The sequence below is a fragment of the Podarcis gaigeae genome (assembly GCF_964106915.1).
Source record: "Podarcis gaigeae genome assembly, chromosome: 10".
NCBI lineage: Eukaryota > Metazoa > Chordata > Lepidosauria > Squamata > Lacertidae > Podarcis > Podarcis gaigeae.
This window is the reverse complement of record NC_139686.1, coordinates 20173503-20200488: the sequence shown is the minus strand read 5'-3', so window position 1 is coordinate 20200488 and position 26986 is coordinate 20173503. Positions and strand designations below refer to the sequence as shown.

At 41.1% G+C, this 26986-nt stretch overlaps 1 protein-coding gene across 3 annotated transcripts in view; it reads right to left on the bottom strand.

Moving 5' to 3' along the window:
* FGD4 (FYVE, RhoGEF and PH domain containing 4) overlaps window positions 1-26986 on the bottom strand; it is a 105085-nt gene that overhangs the window by 76157 nt on the left and 1942 nt on the right. The window lies entirely within an intron of this gene.

Below are 26986 nucleotides of genomic sequence, written 5' to 3'. Positions count from 1 at the left end.
AGATCTTGAGGAATGAAACCAGTTTCTAAATACATGGTTCTTCTACATACAGGCATGGGCAAACCTGGCCCTCCAGATGTTTTGAGACTACAATTCCCATCATCCCTGACCACTGTTCCTGTTAGCTGAGGGAGATGGGAGTTGTAGTCCCAAAACATCTGGAGGGCCAAGTTTGGCCATGCCTGAATACACAAAGACTTTGTCCTCATAAGATCCCTGCTAGGCTTCGAGTTAGTGACTGGCCCAAGGTCACAGCTACATGGCTGTGTGGAGATTTGAACCGGTGTTACCCTTCAATCCTTGTCTAACACTAACCACTACATCACAATGATTTGACGAAAATTAGGTATAATTTCTCAAGGTGGTGCTCCATATTACAGGCAACAAGGGGATGCTCCAGAAAAGGGCACCCCAATTATTTTCACCCTCATGTGTAAAACCACTTATCCCATACTACGGGTTTCCTTCCCTCCCCACCAGCAGCAGACAGTTATGGGGAATGTGGGTGGGGAAAAGCACAATGAAGGGTAAGCTTTCCTATCTGAGGAGGGACAACTTAGGTTGCATAATCACAACATTTTACTCTAGAATCAATGGAGGGTGGGTACTTGTTTTCGGTATATATAGTAGTCTACACACGCTCACACACTATTGCCCTTGAAAAGCTCACACTGAAAATATTTATAAACTGGTTTCATTCCAAAAATAAAAGTTCATTGCATTGATTGATTGATTGATTGAGCATTATCCTGCTAGACACAGATGGAAACTGATGTAGACAGTCCCAGCAATTGGGTGGGGAGGTACCACGATTGCAGTCAGCACTTCCTCCTCCTTTCACTTGGGGCACAAGCAGGGAAGAAAAGGCCTGAATAACCTAATCAAGGGGAGGGCTTTCAGATGTATATCAGTTAACCACACTCAGCCTTGTGGATGGCAGGATCTAGAATCAATCTTGACTGAAAGCAGCATGTTGAAGATGAGCATGAATTATTCTGGACTGAGAAAAACTACAGTGCTACAGAAGGGTGTGTACACAGCCTTGATGTTGGGATGCAATTTTTAATGGCATCCCTGCATTGTTAGTAAGATGAGGTCCCGGCATAACTTTTCAAAGAACTGTACACTGTCTTACAACAATTAACTGAAGACCATCATTGTTGCTGATTGGTTACAGCACTACTTGTATTCACATAAAATATGTTTACAGAATAATGACAGTCCTGCAAAGTTGTTTATTTTATTTACTATATTCAACAAAACTTACACACTGCTTGATTGTAAGAAAATCTTCAGCAGCAGTTTACAAAAATAGAAAACAACACATTAAAATTATCATTAAAAAAGAGAAACAGGTTTTTAAGAACAACCAAAGGATTATTAAAAAGGAAATAAAACACAAGCAACCTTTACATGTCTAGGTAGGTTTGTCTACATAAATGCGTTTTAAGCCATATTGACTTTTACTAAGATTTCAGCCACGTGCCCTTTCCAATTTCTGACGTTTTCAGTTGTATCATTATCTCCTTCCTATGAGCAATGTGATTGCTGACATTTGAATTCTGCACTGTCTTCAAATAGCTTTTGGAAACAAGGTCTCTCATTCCCAGATCATCTCCCACTTAATTATTCGCCAGACAACTCTGGGCAACCCAGAATTCCAAGACTTGCTTTCTGTTTTTTCCATAAATCCTTATCCCTAATGTTCAAGGAGTAGCTTTTTTTATATTCCTCCTTACCTAGCTATGATAGAGGATAGTTCCCAAGGTATGATCTTCCAGTAAGACAGGGCTTGTACCACTTGGTATCCATCGAGTCAAGTACTATGACTTTCCAGGTTTTTGACAGCCTTATGGCTTTTGCTAACATAGGCAGGAGAAAGCATATATTTTTAACTAAAGCACCCTAAGCCATGTAAACTGATTTAGAAGTACTTTGAAATTTAAAAGTCAGAACTTGACATTATCTTGCGCCTGCCACATGGGCTGAAATGCAGACAAGCTAATCAAACATTCCGCACGTTGACATTACTGAGAACAAAGGTTTCTCGACTGCTGAATGCATGGCATTTGCTAACATTAGAACTGTTTCATATACTTCCTACAACCAGGGAGCGTTATCTTATCATAAAATAATTACTTCTACTCCCACTCTCTGAAGTAGAAGCCTCATTAGACTATCAAAATACTAGCTTTCCCCATTAAAGCTACTTTTATGGTTGGTACTCTTAACACAGTTCCTCTATTGATTCCCTCCTCATTATTAAAATGAAAAAGAAATCCAAGGTCTTGTGCTGCTTTCCCCCCTATTACATTTTTTTTCTAAGCAAAAACACCCCAGCTATTTAGTTCTTCTTCAATGCTTTGATCAGTTTAAAAGTCTTCCAGATCAATAATGTCTCATTTGAATTCATTAGGAACTCCCAACTGAATACCATACTATACTTATAATATACTTCTTGAGACTCATTAACCAAAAAACAATGGCTCAGATGTACTGTAACACCTCTGGCAGTGAAAAATTATTTTTATTTATGTGATTTATTATCCCATCTTTCCTCCAAGGAGCACAATAATGATGTGAAGAATTCATTTACCTTCTCTGAAATTTCTTCACTATCATTTTGACATTGTCATCTATGGTTAAGATCCTTCTGCCTCTTAGCTGATATGCTTCTAGAAATATTTGTAGTTTGTAAATATTATTTTTTTGTTTACCAAATTACTCTTCAATTTCCTTCACTGCTTTATACTGTTATTTTGGAATAGAATTTATTGCTCTTTCAGAAGCGATCTTCCGGCATTTAAAAATCCATGACTTTGCTATTCAGCAGTGCTGGCATACTTTTGCACCTAACATGTGCTTCTTCTAACCTGTAGAATAGGTTTCATTTTAAAACAGGAAGTTATCAGATGCAGGATAATGGGGAAAGTCCCCCAGAAGCATTTTGCATCCATGTTTTAGAGATTGAAGACTCACATTCCACCATATAAATTTAGAACTTAAATGAGATTTTAGCATGTGTGAATTTGCAAAGATTAAGAAATAGTGATTATTGGAGACCAGACAAAAATGACAGCTCATAAAGGCGATACTGTATGTGGTATCCATGGCAACTGAAAGAACTTCCTTTGTATTTGAACTGTTGTTCCACTTAAAATTTAGCATAAAATAATTACAATCCACTTCAGCAATGCATTCTTTGCAATTCAGTGACAGGAGGACAAAATACAACATGTGCTTAAACTTGCAACTCTGCAATGAAATCAGTGTGTTCTTCCCATGACACATTTCTTTCTTGCACTGCATTACACTAAACCACCCTCATATGGGAATCAAATAATGATTTCAGGAACGCTTGCCTTGCAAAGAGATTCTGGAGGAAGTGCTGCATAAGTCAAGTCTGGACAACTTGTGATCCAGCAAGCCACACACAGCCTGACAGACACATATCATATGTTGCCAATAGGTATTTGACACTCTTGCAAAGCTGGGCAGATAGCAAAAGCAGGAACCTTCACAACCCTTGATGAGTTGCGGTACATTGATTTGTTGATCTGATATATTGTCTTTCTGTGCCACTTTCCATGAATGCCAAAGCTGCTTACACGCAACAAATAACATAATAAGAGCATCACGAGTACAGCAGAAATCATATAATGTAACTAACAAAACATCAGTAAAACAATTACAATCTACCCAGACCTTGAGTTCATCCTCTGAGATCCTTCTTCGTGTGCCTCTAACACAAGCGGTCCAGAGGATGACAACACTAGAACAGGCCTTTTCTGCAGTGGCTCCCCATCTGTGGAATGCTCTCCAGAGGGAGATTCAGCTGGCATCTTCATTCCACACCTTCAGGCACCAGGTGAAAACATCCCTCTTCAACCATGCCTTTGGCTGATTAAAATCAGCAGACTGGAGGAGGGGTTATTGGTTTGTGGTTTTTCCTCACCCCTTGTTTTAATCATGAATTTTGTGTTTTTATATTGTATTTTTATGTTGTGAACTGCCCCGAGGCCAACGGATAAAGGGCGACATACAAATTAAATAAATAAATGCAACTAAAATTAAGTTCATACATGCCTACTTCTCCCCAATGACTAATGATCTTTTACTCTAGCCAGTTCGCTTAAATACACATACACATCCATCATAGAGGAGGACCCTGATCTAATAGAAATACCCCCAGATATATTTCTGCAGGGGAGCTTTCTCACCACCCATGCAAATAACTGGTGTGGGGCCCTGATCCAGATGGGGGCTGTAGAAAAGCCAAAGGGCTACAATTCTCTCTCACCCCCCACACCTCCAAGGTCCCATTCCAGTTTGGGGAGATCACACTGGAAATTGTTTTAGAAAGATGCACACCGCATACAACACAGAAGATGCATTTCTTCTCTCTCTCTCTCCATCTCACACACACACACACACACACACACACACAGAGAGAGAGAGAGAGAGAGAACTGAATACCTCTTCTGAGATGGCTTATGAGGTGGGCCAAGGTTCATTTTCCCAGATGGCTTGTTCCCAAGGGCTCCTGGATAGAATTGAATCCCTCTACCAATACGTGGGGTGGATACATGAGTGACAAAGTGTACCTGCTCCCATCTTGTTTAGTTTTGACTTTAGCTAAAACACTAGAAGGATCAACATTAGAGCCAAGCTTGAGAGATGCTACCATACCAGAATAAACCAGTATGCATACCGGTAATTCTTTTCCACCAAAATGCATTGAAATGTTTACTGTATATAAATTCAATAAATAAAAATGTTGTTAAAGTTCCTTGCATTTTTCAATACCATTTTTGAGACTGCTCTCCACCCCCACCCCACCCCCGTCCTTGTCTTTTAAATGCAACATCAGTGTTGCAAAATCCAGAACTCACTTCTAATAGGGATGGTTTGTTCATCTTCTTCTTCAACTGCCTGCGCTCTCTTCCCCTTACATGCTCTGCTCCCCCTTCCTCTTTTCACACACCACCTACCCTCTGCTTCTACAGCTCATCGTAAGGGCCAAATTACATAATTGGAACTGCTAACTATTTTCCTTAAAAGAAGAACAAGAACAGGTGCCCAAAGGTGGGGAGATGTGCGGAGAAAGCTTGATTTATGAATGACAGCAAGCTTGCCTGATTGAAGGAAGGGAACCCAATGATAAAGTGCTTTTAAAATGCATGTGTGATTTTGGTCCAAGTTAGTGGCTCAGAGATTGCAAAATGAGTCAAGAATCCATTCCATGGCCAAAGTGAAGCAGACCACATTTCTGTCAATGGTTTCCTTCCTACTGTTAAGTTTGTATAACACAGAGGCTGCATTGGACAGAGCACATCCCTCGTACAAAACCTGGAGAGATTCAGTGTGGAAAGATTCACTTCTAGAAACAGGGTTCTGAAAGTGCAAGGAAGAGGAAGTGCCCATTATGGTTTTGGGGTTTTTTTAATTAAAAAAAAGGATTTGCTACTGAAGCTGTGTGTGCTGGGTTCTCCCATTCCTTTCGAATCTTAAAAGAGTCAATAGCATTTCAAATTCAATGTGAATGTAAAAGTCGTGCAACCCTAGTCCAGCAGTACATGAGACTCATCCACTAGCCATTGTCATTCTCAACAGGTGACTGGAGTAAACGTCTTTACCTTTTACCTGGAGTAAAAGTCTCTATTACAGCCCATATTTAAAAATTTACAAGCTTCAGTTTGTGGATCACTGAATGTCACTGGTTTCAGCATAAAGGAAAAAAAGGAGGGCGGTGGGGAGAAAAGCCCCGTGTGCTGACATGCCAGTAGCATTTCTTTTTACAATTCAAATGTGTTTACACACATTTCTTCTTAAGACAAATTGCTCTGGCAATTCAGTTTTAAACACTAAAATGCACAAGTACGTATAAACCCAGTGAAACAACCAGCAGCACCTCTTCTGTTCAGAGACACCAAGACTGCCTCCAGATGGCCCTCTGTGCTATGCAATGGTTGTTTTTCCTACACCAGGTATGGTAGGAAAAGCAAATGTTTCTCTTATATATCATCTACTGCAGAGGTTTTCAACCTTTCAGAGTCCATGGCTCCCTTGACCAAGTACATTCTTTCTGAGGCTCCCCTGTGGGGAAACGTGCTCAAAGCCTCACAAGCCCAGTTATGTCACCCCTTGTCTGCAGAGCCGGCAGCCCCTTCACCTCTTTTCGAACACCCTCTCTTGTAGAGTGTTCCATCAGCCTCCTCTCCTCTCCCCTGGCCAGCCCCAGAGGCACCATTCGCCTGGGGAGCTTGTAGCCAGGGCTGCTGCAACAAACAGCAGCAGAAGCCTTTGGAAGGCTGAGATACAAGAGGGCATCAGATGGAGAGAGGGAAGGAAAGAGGGACAGAGTCTGGTGTTGCCTGTAGCACCCCTGACCATCATTCAAGGGACCCCAGGGTCCCTTGCACACTGCAACAGCACAGCCACAGCACACTGGCTGAAAACCAAATGTTCTACAGTGGGCAGGAAGTTTCCAATTCCTATGCTGCCAGTAAAGATCTCTTCGTAAAGTGGCACCTTAACTAATAATTTCCTGAGGTTCACTTCCCTTTTTCAAAATCCGCTTTGCCTCCTGATATGTAACCCTCCTCTTTTGTGCCACCTCTAAGGGAAACAGAAGGTGAGGGCTTTGCTTTTGTTTCCACTGATGAGATTTGGGGATTTATGGGAGACCACCCACCATTATCTTTCTCTACCTAGTTTCTTTTTTTCTATATCCTCGCCCACCCCCTGCACAGTGACTTGTGCATATTTTCACTTTCACCCCTCATCACCCCTGGCTGTTTTGCCATCAATATAAAGGTAAAGGGACCCCTGACCATTAGGTCCAGTCGTGACCGACTCTGGGGTTGCGGCGCTCATCTCGCTTTATTGGCCGAGGGAGCCGGCGTACAGCTTCCGGGTCATGCGGCCAGCATGACTAAGCCGCTTCTGGAGAACCAGAGCAGCGCATGGAAATGCTGTTTACCTTCCCACTGGAGTGGTACCTATTTATCTACTTGCACTTTGGTGTGCTTTCGAACTGCTAGGTTGGCAGGAGCAGGGACCGAGCAACGGGAGCTCACCCTGTCGCGGGGATTCAAACCACCAACCTTGTGATCAGCAAGTCCTAGGCTCTGTGGTTTAACCCCAGTGCCACCCGCGTCCCAATGCCATCAATATAGCTCCTACTTAAATGTTGCTAAAAATGCAAGTGAAATATGAGCGTGTTGTGACTGCCTCCAGTTGTGGTTCCAGGCTGGCACTCATTTCCTAAGAAATGTTTGCCTGCCTTTCTTGGGAGCCTGTGTGGTGTAGTGGTTAGAGTACTGGACTAAGACCTGGTAGAATGGGGGTCCCAGCCCCACTCCATCAGGAAGTTCACTGGGTCATTCACTGTCTCTCAGCCTAACCCATCTCACAAGGTTCTTGTGAGGATAAAATGTGGCGAGAGAGAACCATGTATGCCTTCTTAGCTCTTTGGTGGAAAGGTGGTATATTAATATAATGTTTCTTTGAAAATCCTGTGTTTCATGAAATTTTATTTATTATGCAAATAAGAAATCAAGTCAGATGAGGGAGCTTTCTTAGCACCCAAGAGGAAATAGGAGCCTACCATCAGGTTGGGGACTACAGCTGCTTTCAGGGAATGCAATGTCTCCCTGCATTGCAGGGGGTTGGACTAGATGGCCCTCATGGTCCCTTCCAATTCTACTATTCTGTGTTTCCATGCTATACCATGATTCCCTCAATGAACTTCGTTTCAGCAAGGCCCCTCATCCTCTCCTCCCATATGGCTGGGGCAGAAACAAAAGAAGTAGCCGAAGGGTACAGACAGGCACCAGGTCAAAGGACAAGTAACTGCTGCTGCTGCGGCAAGGGGCGTGGGAGAAAGGGGAAGGGGAGTGGAAAGAGGGAAGCAGCCAACTTTCTGGATTGAAACTATAAAAAATAAAAAGTAAACACGTTTCAGTACATTGCTCTGGCAGGGCAGGTGTTTCCCAACTGGGCAAGCAGGGGGAAAATCGATGTGAGGAGGAACAATGGAGGGGGAAGGGAAGAGGAAAAGAGGATGTAAAGAGGCACAGCACTCAGCCAATGAAATACAACAGCGCACATCAAAGCCACTTCTTAAAACATGGGGCTTCTTTTAGAAAAGGGGAGGGAATAGCACTAAAAGCCGTGCACGTCTGTGAAGATTGCGAGAACAAAAGAGAAGTGCAAACATTGGGTTTGGAGAGCTTCCAGGACATTTGAGTAAGATCAGTGCAGGCAACAAAAATATCGACCTTGCGAAGATGAGGAAACTAGGGGTTCCTACTAAATGAGTTTTAGTTCACTCGGTACTTTTTCTGTACTCAAGAGCAGCCCTGGCCACCATCAGAAACACATTCAAGGTATGCTACTAATACCTATAAAGCCCTAAATGATGTAGGACCTATTTTTTAAAGGTCACTTCTCCGTATAAGTAGCCTTCCTGGGTCGTTAGAACTGTAGGAGAAGCCATTCTGAAGGTATTGCCACAAGATATAGCTCAATGAGTCATGGTAGGGTCATCTCTGTAGTGGCACCTGGCTATGGAATTCCATCATTGTATGATTTTCTGCACCATCTGCAAGCATCTCTTCACTAAGGTTTTTAGGGGTGACTGATTTGGTTTTGGTCAGCTTTAACTAAGGAATGCCCATACATATGTTTGTGTTTGACAAATAAACTGCAAACCTTACTACAAAATTGTCTCAATCTAGCAAACATGGCCTGAAGATTACTCTGTCACACATTCTCCTGTGTGGAGCCAAATTCATTTGCGATGTTAATTCATGAATGCAATGTACAAAGAATTTGATGACAAAAATAAGTCTAGTGGAGTCCTCCTTCAAAGCAGGATTTTATTCCGATTATTTGGATGGCTGAAACACCAAGAGTGGGAAAAGGGCTAACTACATGCTCAAAAGACCTCCAATGTGTCTCAGATAATTTCCAGTTCTCTTGGAAAGCAAGATTATTTACTGCAGTAATAAGGTCGCCAGTAAATCTTCAGCTGAGCTATGCTACTGGACAGCTGGTACTGAAACATGTCAACAAGCAGGGTACTATAGTAAACACAGCTTTTCTTTGTTTTGCTTTAAAGGGCAGGGGAAGTATCACAAATATCTGCCCAGTTTATCCTTTTTTAATTTCTTGTCTGCAACTGAACTCTGCACCGCAAGCACACCAATCAGCTTGCCTGAGAGATAATTTTGCTTCCTGAAATAAAGAATAAGCAAAAATCCACAGACAAAGATCTATACAGTGGACACTTCAAATGCAACCATATGGTAGCTGCTCCACATTTCAGCTTTTGTGTGCAACAACCTGCCACCACGAAATCTCACACACGGCCACATGTTCCTCAGGTGGCACAAAGAAAGAGTCCTGGATCTTTGTGGTTAGCTGCTGCACATGAATGAACACAGCTGCCTCCATATGGCTGCTTTTCAAGCAAACACCAGCACTCCCTTCTTCATATTACTCCTTTAGATAAGGGAAGTGAGGGATTTGTAAGCGCTTGTGACTGTTTACTTTGCTACAAAGCTGGACGGATTTTTTGTTCTTTCAGAAGTAGCTAACACAGTGCCCTCCAGATGCTGCTGTAGTATCATCATCCCTGAACAATGGTTTAACTGGCTGTGGCAGTTGTAGTTCCCAAAACATCTGGAAGGTACCACGTTGGTTCTCTTCACCCTGTGAACTCATTCCAGAGCAAGGCAGTCATATACATGCTTAACAATACTGAGCAATATTCTAAAGGAAATAATGTATAGTACACTGGAAAATAAATTATTTGGTCTGCTTTATATGTTACAGTTTAGCTTAACAAAGCCAGCATACAATTTGAGGAGAAACAAACAGGTAGGTTCTCTCTCTCTTACTTCAGGCTTAGTACATAGCAGGAAGACATTCAACCAAACATACAGAGGAAAAAAGCCCTCAGGGTTATACAGCCAATCAGAGTACAGGGCTACTTCAGCAAACAATCCACCACTCGGCCTGGTTGCTAACATACACCTCCAGTTGTCCCCTTCTTGGTTAGTTGGCCTTAAAAGAATTTACCCTTTAGTTGCACACAGTAAGATATCTGCTGCTGCACCCCAATGCATTTTCCACAGGGAATTCCCAACGGTCAAAGCTTACTGCTGAATGCTCCTGTGTAGATTTTACCTTTGTAAATTATGAAAGGAGATGACCTTTGTGGAAGAAGAGTTGCTTTTGAAACATGGCACCATTATTTATTTTGTCACAAGAACACTGGTCAGGAATCCACTGCATAGGTTATACAAAATGAATACTTTAGCAGAATACTTTAGCAAGTTTATGCTACACTTGAAGGATATATTTCTGTGTATCAGATTCCTATGTATAATGTGGTCTATGTAGACTACTAAGCAAATATATTACAAAATAAATCAATTCAGCAAACTACATGGAATTTACTTTCAAGTAATGCATTTACACTGGAGAGTTAATGAAGTGCCCAGATATAGATTTCCTACTCAGAGACTGTCACAGCATCCATTACAATAATCTTAGCAGCACATTGGAGTTATACACTACACAACTTGCATTTTTCTTTTCTTTTTTTGTCAAGAGTATTACTAACAAGGAACATTTGCAGAACTGAAGCATATAAAATAAGAAAAAGATTAACATTTGGAAAGCAATGATAAAGTCTAGTCATTGCAATAGATTAAACTCACCAGAGAAGCCATCATCTCAGAAAATTTGCTCAGAAAAGAATGTGTTAATGTTTAACCTCAGTTCTTTCCCCTTAGCCTACTTCCTGTTCGTATCTTAAATGCTAACACATCTATCTAGTGCAGGGGATGAAAAGTTTAAAAATTAAAGACCTAGCAGTGTCTCACTTCCTTTGTGGCTTTTAAGGCTAAAAGAAATGAGTAACAGTATTGTCTATCAAAAAAATATTCCTTTGAAACTTCAAGTGTTATTTATAAAACTGTTTAAACCTAATCTTAAAGGTAAAGAGACCTCTGACCATTAGGTCCAGTCGCAGACGACTCTGGGGTTGTGTCGCTCATCTCGCTTTACTGGCCGAGGGAGCCGGCGTACAGCTTCCGGGTCATGTGGCCAGCATGACTAAGCCGCTTCTGGCGAACCAGAGCAGTGCACAGAAACACCATTTACCTTCCCACCGGAGTGGTACCTATTTATCTACTTGCACTTTGACGTGTTTTCAAACTGCTAGTTGGCAAGAACAGGGACCAAGCAACGGGAGCTTACCCTGTTGCGGGGATTCTAACTGTCGACCTTCTGATCGGCAAGCCCTAGGCTCTGTGGTTTAGACCACAGCACCACCTGTGGCCCTAATATTAGGGGCAAACAAAGTTTAAGATCTGTGTGCTACAACCAGGATAGTGGAATATTAATTAAATTCCCTCTCCCATGCCCAAACAGTAGTAGACTGGCACCATGAGAGCCTTCATATTGCCAGTCAGCAGTGTGGCAGGAAGATGCTCAGGGAGGGGTTTCCACACACACGCACAAAATGAAAGGCTATTTTCAAGGACTGGAAAAGGCAGGCAGACCTAACAAGTAATAGGTAATGACTACTTTGCAGAGCATGAATATTTATCCCATAGCTCAAGCACTAGACTTCTATCATAATGTCCATTTTTCTTGGTGTTGTTAGACCAGGCAAAGACGATTTTTATTATGTATTGCTTTCTCCAATTACAGATAGGTAGCCGTGTTGGTCTGCCATAGTCAAAACAAAAAAAATCCTTCCAGTAGCACCTTAAAGACCAACTAAGTTAGTTCTTGGTATGAGCTTTCGTGTGCATGCAGAAGAAGTGTGCATGCACACGAAAGCTCATACCAAGAACTAACTTAGTTGGTCTTTAAGGTGCTACTGGAAGGATTTTTTTTGTTTTTTCTCCAATTAGATACAGCCAATTCTAACACTGGATACTAGAAAACTGAGGGAAATGAAAGCTTTTGACTACAGTCATTTCATGCAGTGGAGGCGTAGAACAGTCAGTAATGACCCTACTACAGATTTCCTCCACTGACCTCTACTGGTTGAAAAGATTTAGTGCAAGTTAAAGAGGAGCATATTCCTACATTGTTTCAGTAAATAATACAACACAGTAAGACGCAGAATAACATGTTTCTTCAGTAGTTCTAAACCTCCTGGCTAGGTGCTCTCTTCTTTCCTATACTTTTTCAAGAAAGCTATACAGTCTAGGCATATCATTTATGAATCACTTCCCATGAAGCATGTTGAAGAGATTTCACAACACACTATGATATTTACCATGCTTCATAATTCTGTGTTCCACTACTGGTTTTTGCATCTTTCATATAAAACTATCCGGTACAACAGCAGCAGCAGCAACAGCACAGAAGTGACAATAATACCCATTTTCTGAGGCAGCCATCCTACTTGAAGTCTTAATGATTCATCTATTGTGAGAGTGGCATGCAATTAAATCATTTGTTTTACATATATCTGCATACCACTTAAACACTAGAGCAGTTTCTATGCAGTTAACAAAACCATAACCAAGAACAAGTAATGAGAATTAAAAGAGGGTTTTTTTTGCTGATAATAACTGAATGTTAATAGGCCTTTGGAATTGTTAATTTAAAAACAAAACACATTTTGCTGAAAACTATGGTGTTTTCTTTTCTTCCTTTTTTTGTAGTAGCAAAATATAACCTGAAGCACCACTTTAGCTAATGTGGCATCCTGCTGCTGCCACCACGCGATTTCTGTTCTCATCTTGCAGCAAAGTTCTTAACCTGAGGTACTATTTCTGGGTTTGTGGTGTCTGTAACCTGAAGCGTCTGTAACCTGAGGTACCACTGTATTTATCTTTTGGACAGTTTCCAGGTGATTTGAGGGACAAAACAAAAGACACTGAATCACTATTGGAATTTAGAAGAAGAGTTTGGATTTGATACCCCGCCTTTCACTCCCTTTAAGGAGTCTCAAAGCGGCTAACAATCTCCTTTCCCTTCCTCCCCCACAAACACTCTGTGAGGTGAGTGAGGCTGAGAGACTTCAAAGAAGTGTGACTGGCCCAAGGTCACCCAGCAGCTGCATGTGGAGGAGCGGAGACGCGAACCCGGTTCCCCAGATTACGAGACTACCGCTCTTAACCACTACACCACACTGGCTCTGTATCTCCTTCTAAGGCTTATAGGCAAGAAAGCAGAATCCAAATTCATCCCAATGTGATAATTTAGCAGAGCAATATATATGGAATGTCACTACAGTGGTACCTCAGGTTACATATGCTTCAGGTTACATATGCTTCAGGTTACATATGCTTCAGGTTACAGACTCCACTAACCCAGAAATATTACCTCAGGTTAAGAACTTTGTTTCAGGATGAAAACAGAAATTGTGCTCCGACAGCGCGGCGGGAGCTGGAGGCACCATTAGCTAAAGTGGTGCTTCAGGTTAAGAACAGTTTCAGGTTAAGAACGGACCTCCAGTACTTAACCCGAGGTACCACTATATTGGCTCAGCCCCCAATAAACTGGGGAAATCGTGTCTGTGCAGATGCAGATGCTGGAAATTGTGCATGTGCGATGTGGCCCACGGAGGGATCTCTGCTGAAGTGAACTGGCCCAGGCAAGGTAAACCTTGTCAACCCCTGGTTTATTCCATCCAACTCTACAATTCTATGATTCTATGTTCTTGTTCAGATCAAGAATGTAGATTTGCGCCCCATAGGCCTTTTTTCTTGTCTTTCAGAATCTTAACAAAAGAAGGGGGTGGGGGGGTGAGAACACACTTGCAGAAGGGTAGTCATAACCTTTATTTTTTATTTCATGCTAAACTTCTTCCCTTCCCATGGAAATAAAACTATCAGCATGACTGATAGAGGGGGGTTCTCTCTAATCCAAGCAAATTTTATTCACTCAAACAGCAAGAAGAAGAAGAAGAAGAAGAAGAAGAAGAAGAAGAAGAAGAAGAAGGGAAATGACAACAACAACAACAACAACAACAACAACAACAGAGAAATGGGAGTATCTTCAAGAGTTAGAGAACAATTATGTGTATGGCTACTCAGGAGCAACACAAGTTCAATGGGACTTACTCCTGGATACATGTATAGTACTGCAGCTCAATAACTGTGCAATCCTCCGCAAAAAAAGCTCAAGAACTCTGGGCAATCTCCCCCCATTTATTTTTAGTCCCCAAAAATAGGGGGTGTCTTATACATGGGGGCGTGTTATACATGGAAAAGTACGGTAATTTGAATTTGCATTCAATAGTTCCTTGTTGGCAATCACTAACGACACACAATTACAAGTCACCAGAGCAGTTCATTTACAGGTATCTATCATACACTGAGAAATAAATATTTTTTAAAGCCAATAATTTAGAAGGGAAAAAATCCCCACCTTCTACCTGTGGAATTCATTTTACATAAGCCTATCAGGATATCTTCAGAAAAACAGAAGTAGCTTTGCAAGTTTTGTAGTATCTACCAGCTATCTGATATGCAGTGAAACTTTTACAAGCTTTACCTAAACAAGTAATGCCAACTTCCACTTTACAAAGAGATGTAAACTGCAAGTACCAATGATGGCTTATTAGGGGAGAAATTAAAAACATTCTCGCAGCAGAGAAATTAGGATCACTAAAAAAGAAAAGGTTGAGTGAGCCAACATTCGAATTCATTATAATTATTCATAGGGCATAGAAGAGAGAGGGAATCAAGATGATGATTCAGAGCACAATGACAAAATATTACTCTGCAGTTTGCAATAGCATGCGGGAGAGCTATTATGCAGTCGTATGCACACTTAGCGTGGGAGTTGAGCTCCACTGAAACAGAGTAGAACTAACTTCCGAAGCCAACATGCATAGAATTCAGCTATTAATTACGTTAGGGCAATGCTTAGAGAAAGACCTCAAGTTTCCACAAGGTTACTTGCACAAAGACAATGATAACAAAGATATCCCCTTAAGTATCTTTGATAAGGTTTAAACAGGAAGGTGAGGTAATAAATGATAAAGCATCTGCTCAACAGGATATATAATCCTACTTTCCTATTTCTTGTGGAATTTAATTTTCTGCTGCTTAGGTAATTTTTAGTTGAAAGTGAATTTATTTTTAAATGTGTGCTTGCCTACACTGCAAGATATGAAGCAACCAGGTCTTCAGAGACTCTCCTCCGAAGCTGCTCTGGGCACCTATTGCAGCCATGAAGCCTCCTCAAGGTCAGAGGGAGGCAACAGGGTAAGCTGGGAGAGAGCTTGAGTCAGGGGAAAGCAGCAAGAAATAATGAGGCATCTAATCATAAGCCTGCATTTTTATTAAGGCTTGATCAGGGCCTGAATCTTAAAATGAGCTTAAAGATTTTCAAATGTTTCATGCCAGGCAGAAGACTAAAAAACCTTGGCAATGTTTTTCCTCCTAAGACAAGGGGGGCCCCTGATTTATAGCAGAAAACAATTCTCAAAGTCGTAAAAAGGGAATTACAGGCTGAGAGCCAAGGTTACACTGACCCTACGAATTAAGGGTTGGTAAATAGTAAAATGAGCCATATCTTCTTCCTAAGGTTAAAAAGGCCAAGAGCAGTGAAAAAGGCAACTGGCTTGGCTGGAGAAGAAGCTTCTTTCTATTTTTATTTTGAGGCTGGAAACTGTTCCTTCCTTTTCACTTTGAGAAGGTTTAATTCTTTTAAAAGGCTACCTATGATAATGTATGAAATATATTAGCTTAAATGTAATTATGCAAAGGATTTAAGAAATGCTAGATTCTTATTTCATAGAGTCATATTGCAATAGGAGACCAGAAGGGCAAATGAGCCCAGCCTCCTGCCAGACAGGAGACGCCATCGAGCACTCCTGATATATGGTTGTCAGGCCTTTTTGTTTAGACACCTTCAAATGAAGGAGATCTTTCAATGTTGATGTGAACTAAAGATCCTTGAAGATAAAAATTTAAGATTAACCATCTGTTTTGGAAGGCAATAGGGCAAGGAGGGCAAGAGGTGAGCTGGTAATTAAGATTCCTTGTTGAGACACATGTAAGATATATTACTACTTATTTGTCATTTATAGATGGAAGAATATATAGCTCTTTGTGTTCCATAAAAGGACAGAAGGAAATGGGTGTATCTTTTGTGATTGGTTCTAGCAAACAGCCAATAGGAATTTCAACCAGGCTGATTGGACAGAGGCAGCCAAAGGAGGAGCAAGGGGGCTGGATTAAGGAAATATAAGTGCTGGCCAGAATGGCAGGAGGCCAGGCCAGAGCTTGGTAACCATATACCACTGTGCCTCTCATTTATTTGTCTGACAAATAAATTATTATTTTAATTTCTCTATTGCTGCGTTGAATATTTCATTTCAGCTAAGCGTTAACCACAAGCAGGGTGCTACAATAACCCATAATTCACTATGAGATTTCACAGGCACTTAACTACTAAATTCCATATCCGAATCTAGACACAGAATTCCATTATTTCACATTCATGTGGATTTTAGACTTTTCTGCACTGCAGATTATTACTCACACTTAAAAGCAACAGCACAGCTTTGCATTTTAAGGCAAGAATCAAACATGTAAATATTGAATCCTAGAATTTAGTTAAAACAGGTAAAATCTTCACTCTGACCAATTTTTTAATCTGGCACTTCCCAAGATATCATCCACCAGGAGTAGTTTTACAAATGCAGCAATGGTTTGTGAAAACTGGTAAACAAGTAAGGTGAGTTTGTAGTGAGTGGGGTAATATTATAAATATATAGTATTTAATATTATAAATATATAATACTAATATATAATATTGGTAGTGGGTGGCTCCACACAGCACAGAATTACTTATAGTACTCAGGTACAAAAACAAATGCTATCAGCTTTCAGTATAATATACCCCTATTAAATACATTTATTACTAAGCAGAAATTTGTTGTTGTTGTTGTTGTTGTTTAGTCGTGTCCAACTCTTCGTGACCCCATGGACCAGAGCACGCCAGGCACTCCTGTCTTCCACTGCCTCCCACAGTTTGGTCAAACTCATGCTGGTAGCTTCGAAAACACTGTCCAACCATCTTGTCCTCTGTCATCCCCTTCTCCTTGTGCCCTCAGTCTTTCCCAACACCAGGGTCTTTTCCAGAGTGTCTTCCCTTCTCATGAGGTGGCCAAAGTATTGGAGCCTCAGCTTCAGGATCTGTCCTTCCAGTGAGCACTCAGGGCTGATTTCCTTAAGAATGGATGCGTATGATCTTCTTGCAGTCCACGGGACTCTTGAGTTTCCTTGAGTCTCCTCCAGCACCATAATTCAAAAGCATCAATTCTTCGGCGATCAGCCTTCTTTATGGTCCAGCTCTCACTTCCATACATCACTACTGGGAAAACCATAGCTTTAACTATAATGGACCTTTGTCGGCAAGGTGATGTCTCTGCTTTTTAAGATGCTGTCTAGGTTTGTCATTGCTTTTCTCCCAAGAAGCAGGCATCTTTTAATTTTGTGACTGCTGACACCATCTGCAGTGATCATGGAGCCCAAGAAAGTAAAATATCTCACTGCCTCATTTCTTCCTCTTCTATTTGCCAGGAGGTTATGGGACCAGTGACCATGATCTTCGTTTTTTTGATGTTGAGCTTCAGACCATATTTTGCGCTCTCCTCTTTCACCCTCATTAAAAGGTTCTTTAATTCCTCTTCACTTTCTGCCATCAAGGCTGTGTCATCTGCATATCTGAGGTAACCTTGGTAGCATGTGAAATGAGCACAATTGTGTGGTAGTTGGAGCATTCTACATGGAATAAATTTACATAAACATGAATATATTATCCACTTACATGTGTGCAGAACAACCCTGCAGACGAGAGCTGAGGTTCTGTCCTACCAAAGCAGAGCGAATGCACTGAAAGTATGTTTTAAACACCATCAATTTCTAAAATAAATCTAGAAAATACAGAACTGTTAAAAAGTAAACAAGAGCACATTAGTTCTATCCAATTTAGTTTATCCTTTCAGAAACTAGAGATGCCAAGAAAAGCAACTTCTTAGCATTAGCACAAAAGTAGCACTTCACAGGCTAACAGGAAGAACATAATTTGTTTTGGCAGCCAGTTGTATCTGTATAACACTATTGGAGCAATTTGCTTGATTCCTAGAAATCTGTAATCTCTCAAACAAATCTGTATACAACCCTAAGAGGAAAAGTATACATTAATGCTTTGGGAGAATGCTGTTTCATTTCTAACAACCTGTATACTAAAAAAGTGATTTTCAGGGATGTGAACTGTATGGACCTATTCTTAATCTCTCTCTCTTTGACCTTGCTTATCTTTGCAATACCCTTGGATTTGTTTTTATTGTATGTTTCTGTTCTCGGTCTGTTTGCAGTTACTCAGGGCTAGAGGCTACCATAATACCGTGCTCAGTGACAATAAACATTCAAACACAAAACTCAAACACATAATATGGATCAGAAATCTTTTGCGATATCAAAACATTTTTTTTCCATAACGTTTCCATCATAGTTAGTAGCCATCAATAGCCCTTTCATCCATTAATTTGTCCAGTCATCTTTCAAAGCTATCTAAGTCAGCAGCGCGGGTGGCGCTGTGGTCTAAACCACAGAGCCTAGGGCTTGCCGATCAGAAGGTCGGCAGTTCGAATCCCCGCAACGGGGTGAGCTCCCGTTGCTCGGTCTCTGCTCCTGCCAACCTAGCAGTTCAAAAGCACATCAAAGTGCAAGTAGATAAATAGGTGGGAAGGTAAACAGCGTTTCCGTGCGCTGCTCCGGTTCGCCAGAAGTGGCTTAGTCATGCTGGCCACATGACCCGGAAGCTGTCTGCGGACAAACGCCAGCTCCCTCGGCCTATAGAGTGAGATGAGCGCACAACCCCAGAGTCATCCGCGACTGGACCTAATGGTCAGGGGTACCTTTACCTTTAAGTCAGCAGCCATCAGAAACTTCTCCATGGTCTCAAGGGCTAGAATCTGCCATCTTATGAAAAATAAGCAATGCTGAAATGCTCAGGAGTTCAGAGACTATTCCTTATATCAGGGGTCAGCAAACTTTTCCAGCAGGGGGCCAGTCCACTGCCCCTCAGACCTTGTGGGGGGCTGGACTATATTTTTTGGGGGGCGGTGAATGAATTCCTATGCCCCACAAATAACCCAGAGATGCATTTTAAATAAAAGGGCACATTCTACTCATGTAAAAACACGCTGATTCCTGGACCATCCCCGGGATTTAGAAAGATCTGGCCCCTGGGCCTTAGTTTGCCTACCCATGCCTTATATCAAGCTAGAAAGGCAAATAGCACTCCCCACAGTCCTAAATCACAGATGTGCATGCTAGCTTAGTGGCACAAGTTAAGGAAATCATACCTTTTGTAGGCTCAGCTGTAGTGGAAGTAGGTTTTTCATTTGCACACCTTTTGCTGCATGTAGCAGGCAGATACTGGTCCCTTGCTCCAAGGTGAAGGCTAACTGCCTGCCCTTTACTGTTACATTCAACAAATGGGAAATGCACACCCGGAACACACAAATCACATGTTCCTCAGATAACTAATCTAAATAGTATTTGGATTACGTAGCAGATGGAGGGGGTGTAACAAACTTAATTTATTACAAACAAGCAATAAAAAGGTCTGACAAAGGGCTGTTTAACAAAGACTGATGATGGAGAAAGCAGAAGTGACTTTAGAATCTATGGGGGACTTCTGAGCTCTCTGTTACCCATTACTTGGAACTATCACTTTTTAAATCATTCCCTCTTTTATCAAGTGGTGTGTCCGCAAGTGGACAGTCTTAAATGGAAAGGGAGCTCTAACAATGATAGATGTTCCTACATTTGCACGGAAGTTGTAGTGGTGAGAATGATCAACTCCAGGAATGTTTTATATGGCTTTTCTATCCAAGTTATGTATTTCTTACAAATCAAAACTTTGTTATTTTTGCTACCAAAATCTCTGCATGTGTTTGCAACAGGTAACGACTACTCTTTAGCCGTTTCACAAGTCATGCTCTGAAATGTTTGACTTGTACCCACAGATGGGCAGCCAAATATCATCAGTCAAATCTTGATCTAATTATCTGCTAAGGTCGTTCTCACGTTACTTCATATTGACAAAACCCGTAAAGTACTGCATCACAAGGTCCATTTACTTCAGACCTTTAAAAATGCCACATGCTGCAGCATAAATAATTCTGTGGTTTTTTAAGCATTCAGACAAGTTAGACAGGTTATCCTCATTGCAGAAATGCTAATGAATCTCTGTTAATATGGAGCCTAAAAGAAATACAAGCATGATTGAGCTTGAAGCCTGATTTATATACAACAGAATGCCACCACCTTGTTCACTTCAACTGAAAATACCATACATTTTTACTCCACAAGCATAAACTGTATAGTGTTTTTTAAAAAGATATGCATTTTTAAAAAGTTAATACTAACATAATTATATCTTACTATCTCTCATGCAATACACATACAAGACTCATTTGATAATTGAGGTTAATTGTACTAAATTCAGGAGAAAATACTTGGGTGAGGCTCTCTCAAAATGACACCTGCAAGAAGCAGGGTTGAACTTTTTCTTGATTATAATTAGCACATGTTATTCAAGGGAACCAAGTGACTAGACATTTGTACTGTTTATAGTTTCTCCCCTGTCCAATCCACTTTGCTGTGTTAATTTCTCAGAAGAGCTGCTTGCCCAGATCCTTCTACAACACCACAATATGGGGGGGGGAAAACCTCCTTTACTCTTCTAGAAGTGTGCTGTCATACTTCTGGCAATAAGGGGTATTATATTATATTTCTACTCTATCCGGAATGTATTTCTCTCTCATGGAGTGAGTTGGTTCAGGTACTAAAAAACAACAGTAAATTTAGAAGACCAGAACAGCGGATGGTTTCATACAGCTTAGCAGCCAATTACAGCAACATTTAGTTCTTTGTTCCATTGGAGTGGTAAGATTTCCAATCTCCGCTCAACCTTTCTTGCCTTTTCCATTGCTCTTGTTTGACAGTTTTATTTCTGTGCCCTTTTCTCTACTTGCTTCCAACTGTAATCCACTTAATGCTCTATTTCTCTCAGCCTTTGTGCTGTTTGTAGCACCAAACCACAAAGCCTGAAACTATTCTTTTAAATGCCTCTTTGGTGTATCCCTCTCTCTCTCTTAGTCCCAGCTTTTCCCTTTTTACTTGTGGCATGTAACTTCTCACAACGCTCTCATGCTTTTCCGCCTTCCTGGAATCCCCATCTCACCCTCTCTCAACTTATCTTAAAAATGAAATAAAACAATGTTATCAACCACCCTTCTTTGAAGGGCATGGTTTTCCCATCTCCAACACCACACACACACACCAGGCTGAGAGAACATGACTCGAACAAGGTCTACACCACACAGGTTCCTTTTGTCCCACTTAATTCCAACTAGAATCTTTCTTAAACCAAAAAGCTGCAACCCCCCATAAAAAAACTCATGCTCAAGGACCAGCTTTATCAACTTCCACTACCATTGGTGCACCATCTACCAAGTTTAATGGGACAACATTCCTAACATATGCAAAAATATTGGGCAATTTCCCAAGCTATACTAATTGAAATTGCCCTGTGTCGTTAATTGTTATGAAACTCTTGCCATAATTCTTGGAGCAACAGACAAAGCCCCTGAAGCACAGTTACCAAAACAAACCCCCCACAACCTACCCATCTTTGTTGTACTTTTCCATCCTTAAAAAAGAAAGGAGGGGGAAACCGGATAGGGAGGGCACTTTACCCTGATTAAAGGCACACTAGAACCCCTGCTGCAGCAGGTACTGTGTTTATTTCGTTAATAAAATTCAGATTCCAACTGATTGTAAAAGCAGCAACAACCTCAAAAGCGATTTGCCATGGTTCACAACTTAAAAAGAAAAACTGCCCACAACATGGAAAAACTCCAGGCAGTGTGCTCTCTCCCCCCAGGAGTCTGCAATAGCTCAGCTGGTAGAGCATAAGACTCTTAATCTCAGGGTTGTGGGTTTGAGCCCCACACTGGGCAAAATATTCCTTCATTGCAGGGGGCTGGGCTAGATGACCCTTGTGTTCCCTTCCAACTCTACTATTGATTCTATGAGCCAAGTTCTACCCAACACGCTAATTTTGTACATGCAAAAACTTGTGTGTAGAGAAGCATTCACTTATGCAAATTTCCATCTGAAGCATGAACTGGTGTAGCTCAGAGACAGATTTCCATCTCAGATAGATGTAGGATCCAGATCTTTAACTGGTCAGGGTGTTCACAGCTCTGCCTCTCCAGGCAGCTAAGGACAGATAAACCAGGAATGCACTGCACTGAATATAAAGGAGCTGCTGGGAGCACTAACAAATCTAGTGAATCACTGTTCCATTGTTCTCAGTACTGACAGAGGCCTGTTTCTGCAATGCCAGGAAAAAGCTTCTGAATGAGAGGTGAGCTTGCCTAGCTGCTGGGCATCAATGCTTTGCATTTGTTCAGCAGAGACGCAGTTCATTCCTGTCAGAAGACTTCAGCATGTTTTGCAAGGCACAGAGGAATGAGAATCACACACTTGTCACTGAAAGTTGACAATTCTGACAAATATACCTATCCCACTGCCTAGAATGCACCCTTACCAAGAAGACTGAAGCCACTGATTTGGAGTAGAGCCCCAGGCTGCTGGGAGATCAACATTCATGCTGTGGCCCCTCTGGTTGCAGCAGCTCAGTGTTTCAGAGTCACCAAGATAACTGAAGAGGCTGCCCCAATATACCAAAGGACCCATACATGGACAGACCATGCATTAGATTTGGCGTTTCTTCCCCAGGACTGGTGAGCAGTGGAGGAGTTTAAAGCTCCACTGCTAGAAAGAACATTAACTGGGTAACATTCAATATTCTGCAGAAATGCGTGCCAGTTTACGTGGTCTGCTACCCCAAAATGGGATGAAGCCAATTGATTTTAATCAGTAATATGGTAGCTGATGCCATCAGTTGCCTTGCTGGAGCTGCAATGGGTCACTGGAAATCAACACCTTCCTGAACAGTTGTGACCACAGCTCTCAAATACTTGTCACTGCTTTCTAAAAATCATGGTAGCAGGAATTCATGAAGTAATTTGATTATACTGTAGTAGTATAGTAGTGAAGTATTGGTGTCTATACCAACTCTGGAACGGCCATTCCTTCTGCAACTGCAAATGCCAGTAATTGATGTTCAGTGGAACAGACTGCCACAAGAGGTGGTGGACTCTCCTTCCTTGGAGGTTTCTAAGCAGAGTTTGGATGGCCACCTGTCACATATGATCTGAGATTCCTGCATTGCAGGGAGTTGGACTAGATGACCCTCGGAGTACCTTCCAAATAAGGATGCTTATCCTTATGAACAACAAAAGATGCATCCAATTCAATGTGGTTGGGATGATGGAGATGATCAGCTAAATATGCAGGATGCGTCTGTACAACAATCTCCCTTTCTGAAATAAGGCAAATTCCTTTAAAGCCAAGGGTTACAAGAGGTCTGGATTCAAGCCATATGTCACAATTCTGCCAATATTAACCATAAGCCCTGTTCATTTAAAGAGATGTTTAAGTGCATGATCCCACACCAAAATCAATACAATATACATTGGCAGAATTGTGTCCTATGAACTTGATAATCCAATTCTACAGAAATTTGCATTAAATGGCTTTTCAGTCTCTATTTGGACAGTAATTTACTTCCAGCTCCACAGAATATTTTTACAGAGCTTACTAGACCCCACAACATTAATTAATTAATTAATTGATTGATTGATTGATTGATCTTCTGACCAGTGCAAAAGCACCACTCAGTATGTTATAGGACTATTGAATGGTCAACTCCTCCTGGTAGGTATTATATGAACTTGTCAATTTAGTAGTTGTTTGGGTAAATGTTGATAGCTCGAATTATAAAAGCAGAAAATTAAAACTTCTCCAAAAACACAAGATCGGAAGTAAGAAACTAGAACTTTTAGCTGTATGAGCGGAAATAGACTCTAGAAAACATGGAGAAGCTGCAACCTTTGAAGAGAGTCTTTTTCATAGTTGTTTATGATGCAGAACTTCCTTATGAGATATATTAACTCCATGCTGCAATGTTCTGTTTCACTTCAGGCAGCAATCTGAAGAACTGTACAAAGGAGGATACAGTATTTTTCTTATAACTTATCCTGCTTGGGTAACTCAGCTGGCTGAACACAAGACTGTTAATCTAGGGTTGTGTGTCCAAGTCCCACGTTGGGCAAAAGATTCCTGCATTGCAGGGGGTTGACCCTCGTGGTCCCCTTCCAACTCTATAGTTCTATGATATATTGCATGTGACTATAGAATATATGTATTTCTTTCTGTTGCATGATGCTTTTTATTATAAAATTTTATCAAGGACTATCTTTTGGAAAATGTATTTTACACATACACCACATTCAGCTCAGTCATTCTTTACATTAACCAATGCAAGAACAAAATTACTCATCAATGTGTTTCAGTCAAGAGCACAGCAGTGAGCAGCAAATCATTCCCAGCAGGACAGCTTGTGCCCAAAGGTATTTATTCTCTTCGCTGCAGTGGAGGAGAGGGATGGAGGGGGAGGTTAATTCACACCAGTTTATGTACTTAGTTTAGAGCTTCCAATTTCATATCATAAAACATGAACAATCTCAGCACTGTATTACTGAAGTAACAAATTAGTCTACTGAAAGCTTTCACAAATAGATAGCAACAACAATATAAGAAACATTAGATAAACACAGCAACAAATGAAGAACAAATGCAGCTTTTCTTGCTGCTTTTTCCCATGCTGCAGGAAGCACTGAACTGAATACAGATAGTCTTCTGGTTCCCTTTGCAGAGGGGTATCACTGCAGTAGCTGGTGCTTATAGGCAATAAAGAGAATCCACTGCAGACAGGGGAAACAGCATTTCAGGCAAATCTGCTCCACTGAGCTGTGGTCCCTATTGTTTAAAAGTCCTACTAGCAATTTTGTTTATAACAGGAATTGGTATTGCTACTTTTGTACTTTGAAACTGGTTTTCTGTGCGCAGCCCATTAATGGTAGTGATTAACCAAAATGCTCTACCCTACTGCATTTGCAGTATGTTTCCTGTTCCACACCTCCAATACTTACAAGTTCCTAGCAGAGAGCAGCCATCATGGCTAGTAACTATCACCACCCCTCTCCTCCAGGAATTTGCCCAGTCTTCTTTTAAAGCCATCAAAGTTCCCCAATTTAACTATGCAGTACATGAAGAAGTACTTTCTTTTACCTTTCCTGAATCTTCCAACATTCAGCTTCACTGGATGTTCACGAGCCCTAGTCTTATAGAATCTTTTTTCTATTGCTTAGCACTCCAGCAAATAATGAAATCACTACCAAGCATGTAGTTTCATAGATATTACCAGAAGCTACCCATGTTTGTGAAGTGAGGAAGGATTCTCCGTAAGCACAAAGGCTACGTTTTCCTTAGAAAATGATTTTTTTTCCTTTCTTTTGGAAAATATGTTCGGTTTTCTTCTGAAATGACTATTAATTTAAACATCATGTGGCTGTCTTGACTGGAGGGCCTGATAGTGGAAGTATCACATTGAAGGTAAGCAGCGTCTTGAAGATATGCAGTTTTATATAATCTGAACTCGTCTTATCCCCCTACATACATCCCAAATGTACCTCGACCCATGATACAAAAGAGCATTTAATCTAATTTGCACTCACTTCTTTAAGACAATACCTTTTTACCATGAGAAATCAGAACGAACTTCCTTCTCCTTGTATCTTGCTTTGGTACTAGGCAACTAGTGGGCAGGCAAAAAGGACTGGCCAGTGTGATATGGCTTTGCTGCTACTCATGCTGGCTCACAAGTGCCTCCATCCATATACTTTCTACCTCAAACTCTGAACCAGTTTGGCCACTGACCAAAAGCTAAGTAGATTACCTGGAAACCTATGGATTCTCACACATCATGGCAACTATTCATATGAGGTTAACCTGACATAGGAATTTCCAGGACCACTTATCCATCAATGTGCAACCAATTCTGATTTTTGTTCACTGTGATCTCCATTCTCAATTCAATGTTTCTCAAACTTGAGCAACTTTCTTTGTGTTGGTAAAGGACCCCTGGATGGTTAAGTCCAGTCAAAGGCGACTATAGGATGTGGCGCTCATCTCACTTTTCAGTCTGAGCAGTACCTATTTTTCTATTTGCACCAGTATGCTTTCAAATTGGTAGGTTGGCAGGAGCTGGGACAGAGCAACGGGAGCTCACCCCATTGCGGGGATTCTTTGTGTTACAGATGTATGTATTATGCTCCCTTTCTCTCAATATATACATATTTGCCATTCCCATTTTTACAGCTCTTTACTAGGCAAAAACAAAGCAGCAACCCACAAAGAGGATGCTGTAAATAAAAATCTATAAATCAGCATTACCATCTGTTTAAACAGGAAATACACAAACAGAATAGTCCCCCACGCTCTAAGCTATCCAGCACTCTGGATGCAGTACTGCTGCTTTCGTGAAAATTCTCTGCCCCCTAGCAATAACCTAAATAGTTTACATATTTCCAAACGCCTTACATGAAACAAATATTTGCACTCATGCCCATTTTGTTTATTTTCATCCAACATGGAACTGATGTCATGCAGTTAAATTGAGTGATTTTTTAAAAGATCTAGTTTACCTTTCACAAGTAGATAAAAAGAAGCTACTCAGCAAGTATCTTATCCTTAATGGGCACAGTGCTTCTTCCTTTAACACGCATACACAAAAACCACTTCCAGCAGCTGTTCACCAAAGCTTTTGCCAGCACTCTACAAGATTAGCACCTCCCTAGAAGGAAAGCTTTCTGTACAGTGGTACCTCGGGTTAAGTACTTAATTCGTTCTGGAGGTCCGTTCTTAACCTGAAACTGTTCTTAACCTGAAGCACCACTTTAGCTAATGGGGCCTCCTGCTGCTGCCGCTGAAGCATGATTTCTGTTCTC